A 12,972-nucleotide genomic window follows, 5' to 3' on the forward strand; every position below is an offset into this window, starting at 1 on the left:
TTTGGCGTGTCATCTAGAAACGGTAGCCCAGGGGACTGAATCATTGAGCCCAACTGTATCAAGCTGGAGGCGGTGCACCCATCTCTGTTCAAGCCTGAACAGTGCCTGCCTGGTCATGGCTGGTTGGGACTCGAGCACTAACCACTGGATGCTGTCAGCAGGATGGTTGTGTTGTTGATAGTGTTCGTACAGTCTCGTGTGGGTTCTGGAGCACCGTATGTTGCTTTTGTGCTCCGTTATTCTGAGCTTAACCTGTCTCATAGTCATACCTACATAAAATTTATCGCAGGGACAGATCAGGAGGTAGATGCATTTAGTACTGAGACAATTCGTGTGTCTGTTAAGTTGCCACGTAAAGGAATCGGTGAGCCTGATTTCTTTACATTGTCTAGACTGGGGGCACACCGCACAGCCGCCGCAAGGGTAGTGACCAACAACGGGGGGGAGGTGCCACAATGTCTGCTGCCCACTGCTGTGTTGTTTCTTGGGGCGCGTGTGTATCAGGGAGTCTTTAAGGTTAGCCGTCCGTTTAAAGGCAAACCTCGGCTTGGGTAACTCAACGCCCCCTGTGTTTAGGATGCCCCAATGTTTGTTCACAGTTTTTTTAATAAAGTTGGAATTTCTGGTAAAACTGGTGACGCAAGTGATCAGGTCATCACGCTCTTTTTGGTGTACCTCAAGGAGGGACTCCCTATGGCTGTTTAGTGCTCTCTTGGTGGAGTCACGAATCAGTTTAGTGGGGTATCCTCTATCCTGCAGTTTATGTTGGAGGATATTGGCTTCTTGTCTATAATCATCCTTGGAAGAGCAGTTTCTGCGCACCCTCAGGAATTGGCCGAAGGGTAGATTCTCGCGTAGTGCTCTAGGGTGATGGCTGTTGAACAAGAGGAGACTGTTTCTGTCAGTGTCCTTGCGGAAGAGGGTAGTGCTCAGACCGGCTGGGCCCAGCCGTATCGTAAGGTCAAGGAAGGGGAGGGCTGTCTCAGACATGGAGCCTGTAAATTTCAGGTATGGATTCTGTTGGTTAATCCATGTACAGAATTGAGTGCAGCTGTCGCGGTCACCTTTCCATAGTATCAGAATATCGTCTATGTAGCGACGCCACAGTGTAAGATGTTGCCTGAAGGGGTTGGATTCGGGGTAGATGAATTGGTTTTCAAAGGCTGCCATGTAGATACAGGCAATGCTAGGAGCAAAAGTCGAACCCATTGACGTACCCCTGATTTGATGGTACATCTGTGATCCGTATTGGAAAAAGTTTTCTGTTAGGGCAATGCTAGCGCAGGCCATGATGAAAGGTATGGGTGTGGGTGAGGACCATTCCTCCTGCATTAAGGCAGTTTCCACAGCTTCTAGTGTGGCTGCTTGGGGAATATTCGTATATAAGGCTTCCACATCAAGCGTGAGGAGGAGGTCCACTTCCTCTCTACCTTCGATGGAGTCAATGAGGCGTAGGACATCCCTTGTGTCCTGCAGGAAAGAGGATATTTTCCTCACAATAGGCTGGAGGAACACGTCACAAAACTTAGACAGCGGCTCCAGTAATGAGCCAATTCCGGAGACGATAGGCCTCCCTGGGACTGGACTAGTGCCCTTGTGAATCTTAGGCAAGGTATAAAAGTAAGGGACCACTGGGTCCGTAGTCAGTAGGAACTCTGCTTCGTGTTTCGAGATCCAGCCATTGGTCTCGCCCTCAATAATCAGACTAGAGATGTCTGTGGTCAACCTGCTTGTCGGATCTGCCGGCAGGGGTCTGTAGTGGGTGGTGTTGGCTAGTTGGCGCTTGCACTCTGTGTCATAGTCAATGGCATCTTGTATAACTGTTGCTCCCCCTTTGTCGGCTTGTTTGATGACAATGGAGGTGTCACTGCCCAACGATAAGACTGCCTGTCTTTCAGCTCTACTCAGGTTGTTGAAGCCACTGGTCTGTGGTTTATTCTCCAGGGACCTAAGTACAGCCCTCTCGAATGTCAACACCTCGGGTGGGACCATCCCATCTGTTGGGGTGAAGGTGGAGGGATTACATAGCCCTGTATCCGTCTTTTCAGTTGCTGGTTGATCTTGGAAGAAAGCCCTGAGGCGTATTTTGCGGAAAAGCTGTTTGATCTCACACATTTCCGTAAAGTTATCCGGGGTAGGGGTGGGAACAAAGCTCAGACCCTTCTCCAGGATACCTATTTCGATGGAGTTGAGTACTCTCCTGGAAAGGTTGACTATTAGGCTCTCCTTCCCCTGGTTACACTCCTGGTTTCCATCGGGGCAGATGTTGATGGCTGGTCTTGCCACTGCACCCCTCTTACACCTCCCCGCTTGCGCCCTTTTCCTCTGCCCCAGCCTCTGTCGTGAAAAGGGGGGTTCAGTGGGGAGAATTGTGGGGGTCCCTGCGGGTAGAAGGGGTACTGCCAAGGGGGCAGCATCTGGGGTGGTCCTTGAAACATGGGTCCTTGATGGTAACCTCGGTTCCAGTTTGAGCGACCTTGCTGGCGGTTGTTATTGGGTGTAGTGCTCCCACTCGAGTCACTGCTTGATGACCCTCTCCGACTGCCGGCAATGCCAGAGTTCTCGTCCGAAGAGTAACCGGTTTTCTTGTTAGTATATCCTTCCTTGAGGTAGGGATACACTTTTTCTTTTTCAAACCTTGCGATGTCTTTTTGGAGTTTAGCCAGTTTTTGCTTAAGGAGATACTCTTGATTATCAGAGATCTCCTGGTTGATTTCTGCAAGTTTAGATGTGAAGGCTGTTTTAGAGTTCTTATTGACAGCTGCCCTCATTGCCGTCTCTATTGCTGTGATTTTATCCAGCAAGGCATCTGGCAGTCTTTTAGCTGTCTTAACAATTAAGAATAGAAGGTCTTTCGTGCATTTCCAGGAAACCTGGCACCAGTCTCCCTTGAACTGGGCGTCTTCAAGGAAGAGTCTAGGGAAGATGTTAACTATGAGTCCCTGAGGGGTGATGTTAGCTCTCAGGTACTCGGTCATGCAAGCTCTGTGTATGGTTATTCTGAGCCATTCCTTTTTCAGGATCATGAGTGTACTTTTACCACAGGAGAGGCCTCTAACAGCACTGGCATACACAAAACATATCTTCACTTTTTGTTGGATTTACTCATTTATTATATTTTTGAAAATCTTTTTTTCTTATTTCTTAATATCATTTTTCTAAGTACAAAAAATTATTTCATATGCATTACACAAAGCTTTTCAAATTCAGACCATAAATATACATATAATACATTAATTACACAAATTCATATATTTTAAAAAACAAAACCCATTCTACTAAACCAGGTAGAGAACCAAAAACACACACACTCACACATACATACTAGACATGCATCACTTCAAAGCAAACACTAAGCATCCTGTCGCATTGTATCCGTCGTCTAATATACAACCATAGTCGTTTGATCTAAATATGGAGAAAATGGCCAACGCGTTTCGGTGGAAGAACAGCAATGGAGACCACCTTCATCAGGACCCGCCAGAAACAATTCAACATAGGATCTCTAGACCTGGATTATGAATCTGAAAAGATATGTACAAAGAAATTTTACTGGTATTCCCTTATGTATTTTATATCCATTTACATTTGAGACAACAATGTGGACCACCACACAGACCATCCATCTCATCTCTCACAAACTATCACCAAATTGTGTTACCTTATATCCCCAGGAAAAAGTAGATCTGTAAATGTTGCCACAACACATCAAAGGATAAGAAAAAGAAATAGATTTCTACAAGAAGCCAAATGGTCGTAAACTAATGAAACATATGCCTCTTTTTCCAAACTCTATCTGTCACAATATAGTGACTTTCTCACTCTTCAAGGGAACACAGAAAACTTCTCTGGTCGTACTGGGTTGCACCCTATCCAGTCCTCAATCTGATTGCAGGGAGAATGTAGAGAAACAAAATGACCCTAAAATATGGCATATGTCTAAATGGTACACAACAAAAAGATGCAAACAAATCCAAACCTACATTACCTAAAAAGTCACCATCCACTGAGTATGCTTGATAACGAGAGAAGGTTTATTCGTTTATTTATTTAGGCCTTGGATGCACCTATGCCCTGGGTACCTATAGTACACTGTACAGGGGCTGATAAGGTAACCCAATATACAATTAGTTATGCACCTAGGGTACATGGAGTCCATTTTAAAGAGAGAGCAGATAGCCTGGGGCCCTGATTAGCAGGGTCCCAGGCCAACTAAGTCGAAAACCAGCTAAACACAAGGCAAAAAATCTGGGGTAACCATAGTCAGGTATCCACCCCCCTACATATGCACAAAAAATAAATGTATTCGCTACAAGTTTCAACTTGTAGCTAAAGACGGAAAAGGAAACTACCCATGGAGGGAAGACGTGCAAGCAGAAACAAGTGAAAAGGGCAAGTCGAACAATGTCTACATCTGAATTCTGGTAACAAACTCACAGTGCTGGGCTTTTACAATAAAAATGCTCAGGAAAAGAGCAGGCATGAGGGAGAAATTCGGCACACACAGGTTGCCTCCAGATGGGGCAAAAACTTGAATAAAAACTTGAATCGGCACAATTCTCCCAAAAATACAGAATGCTGATGTTTGACTTTAACAATGAAGCAAGTACAGGTTGAGTGATGCTTAGTGCCAGAGTGAGGCTCAGATGCTAATCCAGACCTGCCAATCTCACATAGTGCCACCATGTGGCGCACAATATCGGCTCCCATCACACAGTCACCCGTTAAGAAGCCGATATTACACGGTGGCAGGGAAAATAAGCAGAAAACCAGTGTATACAGTGGATTTCCAGCTAGTTTTCCGAGGCTTTGAACTGTCGACGTCCATTAAGAGGAGTTAAAACCCCAGGACATTGGGACAGCCTCAGCAAGCTTTTTTTCTTTTTGGAAGAGGGGGCTTGGGGACAGGGTGGGGGCAAAAGTGCCTCTTAGGTACTTCTTGGTATGAGGCCCTGCTCCCTCCTCATATGGTGAGATTTTTGATCAAGTTGGCAGGTATGCTACTCTGATGCCGAGCACTAGATCAGCTGCAGTAGGCACTTTCTGAGTGCCTGGACCCAAGCTCTCGCTGGAGGGCCAGTGCGCGGAGCGCTGTGTAGTGGCTGGAGACAAACTCTGTTGCCTCTCTACTGCACAATGTGGAAGGAAATAAAATAGGCCAACATTCAGGAGCATTTTCAGTAATATTTCATACAACGTGGTGTATCAAGGGAACTTCCTGCTCTACATTGCGTGAAAGGGAGAGAGCAGAAATATTACTCCATAATATATGTTAAAGCTTTTCCCTGGGAGACACATGGTGTAGCCAACAACTGGATACAAGGGCTGCACCTTTTACTCCCCTCCACGTAAATCATTCTCCAGAATCTAACACATATTATTATCAAATAACATGGCAAGAATGATCTCTTGCTCGTCCGTAGAACTCAGACTGGTCTCTGATCATTTGGCCATATTAGCTTCTTTGGATTGGGCCACATCCTCCCCTGAAGTGAAATCGTGGAGACTCAAAATGAACTCTGATATCTTATAAGATAAAAAAAAACGAGACACTAACCACCAAGCATCACAAACCCCTTTCTAAAACCCCCCTTGTGACTGCTACCCAAAACATGGTGGGATGCTTGTAAGGCCACTGTTAGAGGGGTAATAATAGGCATTAGCAGTCATAATTACAAATCTGCAAACGCCCAGTTAGAAAAATTAGAAACTGAGATGAAGCAACTAGAAATCAGACACCATTCGGAAAAGGGCACACTCCTGCTTGACGCCCTGACCTAGAAAATATACGAATATAACAAACTTCTTTGCTCGTGGGCTGGCCAATGGGTGTGTTGGAAATGGCCCTTTTTTCAGGGTTATCCCCAAACCTTTTGCTTTTTCTGCCTATTTTTTCCTGACCTTCTGTTGTTGGTTTTAGGACTCTGGGCACTTTACCTCTGCTGATCAGTGCTAAAGTGCATATGCTCTCTGTGTAAATTGTGTTATGGATTGGTGTTTCCATGATTGGCATATTTGATTTACTTGGCAGTCCCTAGTAAAGTGCACTGAGCATGCCAGGGGCTGTAAATCAAATGCTACTAGTGGGCCTGCAGCACTGACTGTGCCACCCACACGAGTAGCCCTGAAAAGGTAACTCTGACCTGCCACTGCAGAGTCTGTGCGCAGTTTGTAACTGCCATGTCGACTTGGCAAGTGCACCCATTTGCCAGGCGCTACCCTTGTCTTTTCTTACATGTAAGTCACCTCTAAGGTAACCCCAAGGTACCACTGTGGGCAGGGTGAAGTGTATGGGAAAGGTAGGACATGCCCTGATGTTTGTGGCATGTCCTGATAGTGAAATATTGCCAATTTTGTTTTTCACTACAGAAAGGCTATCTGGCCCTTAGGAAAGCATGGGAGTTAATTTATAATATCTTATAAATATAACTTCCCATTGGGACCAGATGGAAAGATAAAGTTTAGTATGCCTGAGCTCAGAATCTAAAGATGCTTTTTTTTAGTAAAGGTGATTTTTACATTCTATGTTTGAAAATACTACTTTAAGAAAGTAGGTATTTTATTGCTTAGCTATCCTGTGTGCCTCTGCTAGGATATGTATTGACTGTCTGGCTTTGGGGTGACAGGGGTTGGGGAGGTGCATTCTCTCAGACAGCCACCGGGGGGTTGATGAGTTTTCTGCCTTTCCTGATTGAGTCAGGGCTGGGCTGAATAGATCTGGGCTGCATTCAGAGTAGTGGGAGGAGTTTTCACTAGCACCTGACTAGGCCCTTTCTGCATTTAGAGTGGTGGGAGATTTCCCTTGCACTTGAATAGGTCCTGTCTTCTGTCTCCACCGCTTGCCTGGCAGCTGCGCAAGAGATGGCAGAACTGCTTTTGGCCGGGCACAGACACTCTCTGCCTAAGAGATCAAAGGGGTTGGGATATAAATATTGGGGCCCAGACACCTGAACTTTAGAACTCTTTTGCACCAAGGAGACTGCCAAGAAGACGAGCTGGAGAAGCTGTGAGGAGGAATTACTACTTTGCTGTGTGCTTTGCTGTGTTGGCCTGCAGTGTCTGCTTCTGTATTGGGCAGTGAAAAGACTGGACTGAACTTTCTGCAATCTACTTTTGGGAGTTTCTCCAAGGGCTTGAGGTAGAGCTTGCCCTCTGTTCAAGACGTCTCAGGAACAGAAAAGACTTCAAGCTCTTCTGCCCTTAGCACTGGGGACTGTGTGTTTTGTGCTGCCACAAAAGAGAAAGCTACCCGACACGGCTGTCGACTCCGTGTCCTGAAGGCACCGCAGAGGGCATCGCCGCAAAGCTGCACCGCGACCTTGGTCTCACCGACGACACCTGCTGATGCCGTCACCGAGCTGCTGCACGCACCACGACCTGTGGGCACCGCACTCCGCACCGCCTCACATCACGATGACACCTTGGTATCCCTGACGCTGCCGCTCCATGCCAAAATCAAAGCCGCTGCTTGCACCGTGGTTCCAGGACAACGCTTATAAAGTTACACGACTCTCTGCCCTCATCCCGCACCGCAGCCTTGGCCTACCGACGCCAGCTTTGACGCCACCACCGAGCTGCTGCTCGCACTGCGACCTGAGGGCAACGCACGCCGTACTGCTACAGTTCCCACCGCAGCACCCAATGCCTGCACTCCTGACTTCACCAGAGAGGAGTTCAATCTGCAATGCGCGTGACTTAGAAGGCCCTGACGACTCCTGCACCAACCTCCGGAACCGACGCCTGCGGACACTGTGCTTTCGGAAGCTCAATGAGAGGTCGCCGACGTGAGGTAACGGGTTTTTAGGAACCCGCTGGTGTCAGGGGATAACACCCGAAGACCTCTGAGTTCCCTTGTTCCGGACCACAGAAACAATGAGTCTTCTATCGCAGTCAAAGATCAAGTTTTATTGGTAGCTACCAAGTAACACGTGTCCCAGAAGTACACCACACGGAGAGTAGGTTTTGGGAGACTGTTCGTTTTTACAGAACCAGCCTTCTCCTTATATACAAGATACATGGCTTCAAGCAAGAATTCTTGAGTTTATGGTATGGCAATATACATATTTCTACAATAATACAAAGAGCGAAGTCATGTAAGCAAGCCCATATTTTAGATGTCCAGTTCGTTGATAGATTACCCAGTTAGGCCTGGAACTCCCATCAGATATCGATGAAACTCAATAAAGAACGGTACAACCCAGTCATAAAACTGGCCATAAACAAAGAACGTGGACAGGTGCATGTTTGCAGAAAGCATGGTCTGTATGTAGTGAATGGTTCGTGGAATGTTATGCGTAGATGCTATCGCATTCGGCCACTGGGCGAGGAGCTGCCTAAACAGGTTTGGCCGAAGACAGTGGAGTCAGTTGGGACAGGTCAGGGGAAAGTCACGAAAGGTGGACGTGTCTATTTGGATCAAGCTCGACCTTTAATTGACTTATCATGAGGGCAAGATGCAAGATGGATGCCGTTCACAAAATGGAGTTTTAAGGGATGGGGCGGAAACTGTGATTTAGGGGTGTTGGCAACCCTCGATTGTAACGCAAATACATAGGAATGATGTCCTAATCATTATCGGTTCATAGACACCAAAATCGTCTTGGTACGTTGAGATTTTGTGACACGGGTATTGAACCTCGATATCGGGAGAACAACGGGGTCCGGATTTTGAGAACCACAGCCCCTCCTTTTGCCCTCATATAAGGCAATAACTCATGCTAATCTGAGTCCAAATCGGTATGAAGAAATTCGTGGAGATGTTGCTGTAGCATCATTCTGTTACTCAGCTCGTCCTGCGACACAGGCTTCCGTACACACGAGGTAGCACAGAGGCCACATAGTGCAGGAGCACACTGTATACACAAGCAAAACATGAACAGAAGTGCCAGGATCATCCCAATGAAGATCAAGGTTTTCCATCCCCAGGCAGTGATCAGCCCCCAGAACCACACCAGCAGGGACCAATCCCCTTTCTCAACGTGAAGGGAACCAGATATTTCGTGTAATTTGGAGATGGCCTGGTATACTGTCGGTGCGTTATCAGGGATGAATATGCAGCAACTGGATTGGATGACTCTACACACACCACCACGATAGGCGAGTATGATGTCTAAGGCAATTCGGTTCTGAAGGGTCATAAGTCGATCCGACTGAAGCTCTGTTGTCAAATTGCCAAGTGCTCCGGCCGTCGTAGTCACGGCGGATTCAACTATCCTTGCTAACTGGCGAATATTCCTGCTGTTCACCATAGGCCCCCAAAATGGCAGAAAACCCTTTGCGAAGTCAGCGAATTCCTGACCCGCGGTGTCGTCTTTACTCACGACACCTCTAGCTGTCCTTGTCCGATGGTAATCTGCTCGGGCCGTGTAGGTAGGAGGCAGCAGAAATGAAATAAAACATGTACCTGAGAAATCAGGGGGTAACCACGTGTAGGCTTGGTCGTGGCAAACGAAATACGTGCCTTTGGCTGCCAAAAGTATAGGGGAAGTTCGGGAAGCAAATACATATGTTTCCGTGCAAACGCTCTTTCCCAACTGTGCTGTGGGGTTCCTACCAATACCCTGTAAGCATAAGTGACCTCGGTGGGGAACTATCCAAACTGGGCGAGATTTCTGTGCTGCCTGGCTCTTGACCAGGTAAACCCCATGTTTAGTCACATTCCAACGGGTGTAGGGACTCAGTTCATCTTTGGGCATTGTCAGATATGTGTCGATATCCCTACTCATGTTCCTTATCCCTGCGATTAGTGCCTTGTTACTGGAATCGCTCGCAGCGGAACGGGTCGGGTATGGTTCTAGGGCGAATAAGAACATGGTCTGGAAAGCCCACAGAGAACCATAGTAGCTGAATGGCAAAATGAAGTATGGGACCCCCTTATCGGTTGTGTGTGGCATAAGTCCGCATATCCAACAGTTTGACGTGTTCATTATGGACTGGTGTTGGTGTAGAAGCTGGATGAAAGAGTTGTTTACAAATTCGAGTCTTCGGGCAGACTCGTGTTCAGGTAAAGGGTGAAAGTAGTGTGGAGAAATAGTGGGAGGAGGTGGTGGCTGGGTGTCATTCGAAAAGGTAACTTTAAAAACGAATAGTGTATAACTAGTAAAAAACACAAGTATGCTACATAACATTAAAACACATAGTATCAGGAATCTTCTTCGGGACAGTATCGTGCATAACTGTTTTCTGAAGTTCGTGAGCCTGACAGGTCTCTCTACCCTTGGAAACTCCATCCTCTAGTTGCTGCCCGCGGTGGTTGATTGATTCTCCCAGGGAGCGCGCTCTGCTCAGTCCGGGGTAACTCCCGTGGACCAATCAGAACCGTGGACCTAGAACTTCCCAGTTGCACTCCCCAGACTTCAACCGCGACCCTAGCAGCAGAACCGGATGGCGGTTCGAAAAATCAAAAATGAGCTAGTTCCCTTGGGACGAGAGAGCTGAAAATCCAAAAATAGTTCTTAGGGGAAAAAGGAAATTACATTAGATCAAACTTTTATTAGTTCTTTTGTCTAGACCGCAGGTTGTATCGTCGTTTCCCAGGTACGGTGTGATCTTCAAACAGCGTTTCAGGTTCAGTAGTGTCCAATTGCATAGATGGTGACACAAGTCCTTGCAAAATATGATCACTCTCCTTTTCGGTACTAGTTTCTTTCAGACGGGCATCGCTGAAAGGGATGAAGCGAGGTACGGATTCTGTCTCAGAGTCGGCAAGTCCTTTGTTGACCCACCGGTCGTATGGAAGGGGTAGAGGGATTCGTTTGCAGTGGGTCCCATGTACCCAGTTCTTCTTGCCTTCAACCCGAACAGCAGATCTCGTTGAAAGCAACACCAGGTATGATCCAGTCCACCTCGGCTGTCCGTTGTTGGTGCGCTGGAAATTCCGCACCAAAACCCACGAGCCGGGTTCGATGAGGTGACCTGGATCGTCAGAGGCTGGTGAAGAAGAACTGTGAACCTGTTGGTGTAAAACACGCAATTTAGTTGTCAATTCGCACAAATAGTCAAGCAGTACGGAGTGTTCTATCTCGCTTAGTTTCTTGGGTCTTGGCACGCCCCAGACGTTGGCTGGGCGGCCAAATACAATCTCATGGGGGCTAAGTCCTAACCTGGAGTGGACAGTCGTCCTGGTTGACAAAAGTGCTAGAGGCAGGGCGTCAGGCCATTTAAGACCTGTACTGGCTTGGATCTTGGCTAGTTTGAGTTTTAGAGTGCCATTGTAGCACTCTACTAATCCAGCTGATTGGGGGTGATTTGCAGAGTGGAATTTCTGGTGGATGCCTAAACACTCACACACTCTCTTCATCACGCATCCTACGAATTCACTTCCGTTATCACTCCAGACGATTCTAGGCATACCGAACCTAGGGAAGAACTCTTTGACAAGGGCTTTGGCAGTTGATAAGGCGGTGTTGTCCTTAAGGGGGTAAGCTTCCACCCACCTTGAAAAGGCGCAAACAACAACGAGAACGTATTTCAGATTGTTGCACCTCTCCATGTGGATGAAATCGAGCTGCAAAACCTCGAACGGGTACGTTGGAGGCGCAAAATGACCAGCTGGAGTTGGGGTTCCCCTACCGGGATTGTACTTCAAACATACCATACACTTTTCGACCACATTCTTTGCACATTTTGGGATATTGCTATTCTGCCATACTGGGGCCAATAGTTTACATATTCCTCTCGAACTGATGTGTGCCATTCCGTGAGCCATCGTTACTACTGCAAGTACGTATGCATTAGGTAATAACCATCGCTGGTGTTCCGATAATTCGACCCAACAATCATTCGCATCCAATCTACCTGTGCTTCCTCTCCATTCATTCATCTCGTTCTCAGTGGCCTCGGCTTGTATCGATTTTACGCTTTCAATGGTGTCCTCACACATTCCCACGTCAGCAATCCATCTAGTGGGACCCATGACATACATCCGACTCATTGTATTCCTTGCAGTTTCTTTCGCAACCTCATCTGCCAATGCATTCCCCCGGCCAACATCATCCTGAATCTTTTTGTGTGCACTGCATTTTATAATGGCGACTTGTAGGGGCAAGGTGAGTGACTCAAGGAGCTCATTGACTAGCTGGCCATGTTGTATCTTTGCACCATGGGACGTAAGGAACCCACGTTCATGCCATAATCTCCCAAAACTGTGAGCCACACCAAAGGCATATTGGCTGTCAGTGTACACATTCACTCGCTTTCCTTTCACCAGCACACATGCTCTAGTAAGCGCTACCAACTCTGCAGCTTGTGCAGAACTGTGGGAAATGCGTGCAGTCTCTACAATGGTGTGTAACGTCGTTACGGCATATGCTGTAGTCGTATCACCATTCGGCAACTTGAAACATGAACCATCAACCCATAGAGTATCATTGCATTCGGGAAGGGGAGTGTCTTGTAAGTCTACTCTCCCTTTTGTCTCTTCCTCGGTCCTGAAACAGCAGTCATGTTTGTCAATCTTGTCTGTCTCTGTCGGGATGGGTAATAACGTAGCGGGGTTGAGTGTATCACACCTCTTTATATGGATGTGACTTGCTAGCAGGGTAAGTTCGTAACTGGATAGTCGAGCGCTAGTAAGGTGTTGTGTCTTTGTCCTATTTAGCAAAATGTCTACTGCATGCGGAACCATAACGATCAAAGTGTTATTCATGACTAATCCCGCAGACTGTCGAATGCAGACAGCTGCTGCGGCTGTTGCTCTTAGACAACTTGGCAGTGCCGTAGCCACTGGATCCAGAGTTGCAGAAAAATACGCGCATGGGCGCTGTTTGTCCCCAAAGAGTTGCATTAAGACTGATAATGCACAGCCTTCTTTTTCGTGGACATACAATGTAAAAGGCTTACTGTAGTTGGGGTTTCCCAACACAGGAGCCGAACACAATGCATCGCGCAACTCGAGGAAACTCGTCTGACAATCTTCAGACCAAGGCATAGGTTTAGGCGTGTCTTTGCGAAGTAGTGACAGTAAGGGTTTGG

Source organism: Lissotriton helveticus, chromosome 9 (assembly GCF_964261635.1).
Source record: "Lissotriton helveticus chromosome 9, aLisHel1.1, whole genome shotgun sequence".
Taxonomy (NCBI): Eukaryota; Metazoa; Chordata; class Amphibia; order Caudata; family Salamandridae; genus Lissotriton; species Lissotriton helveticus.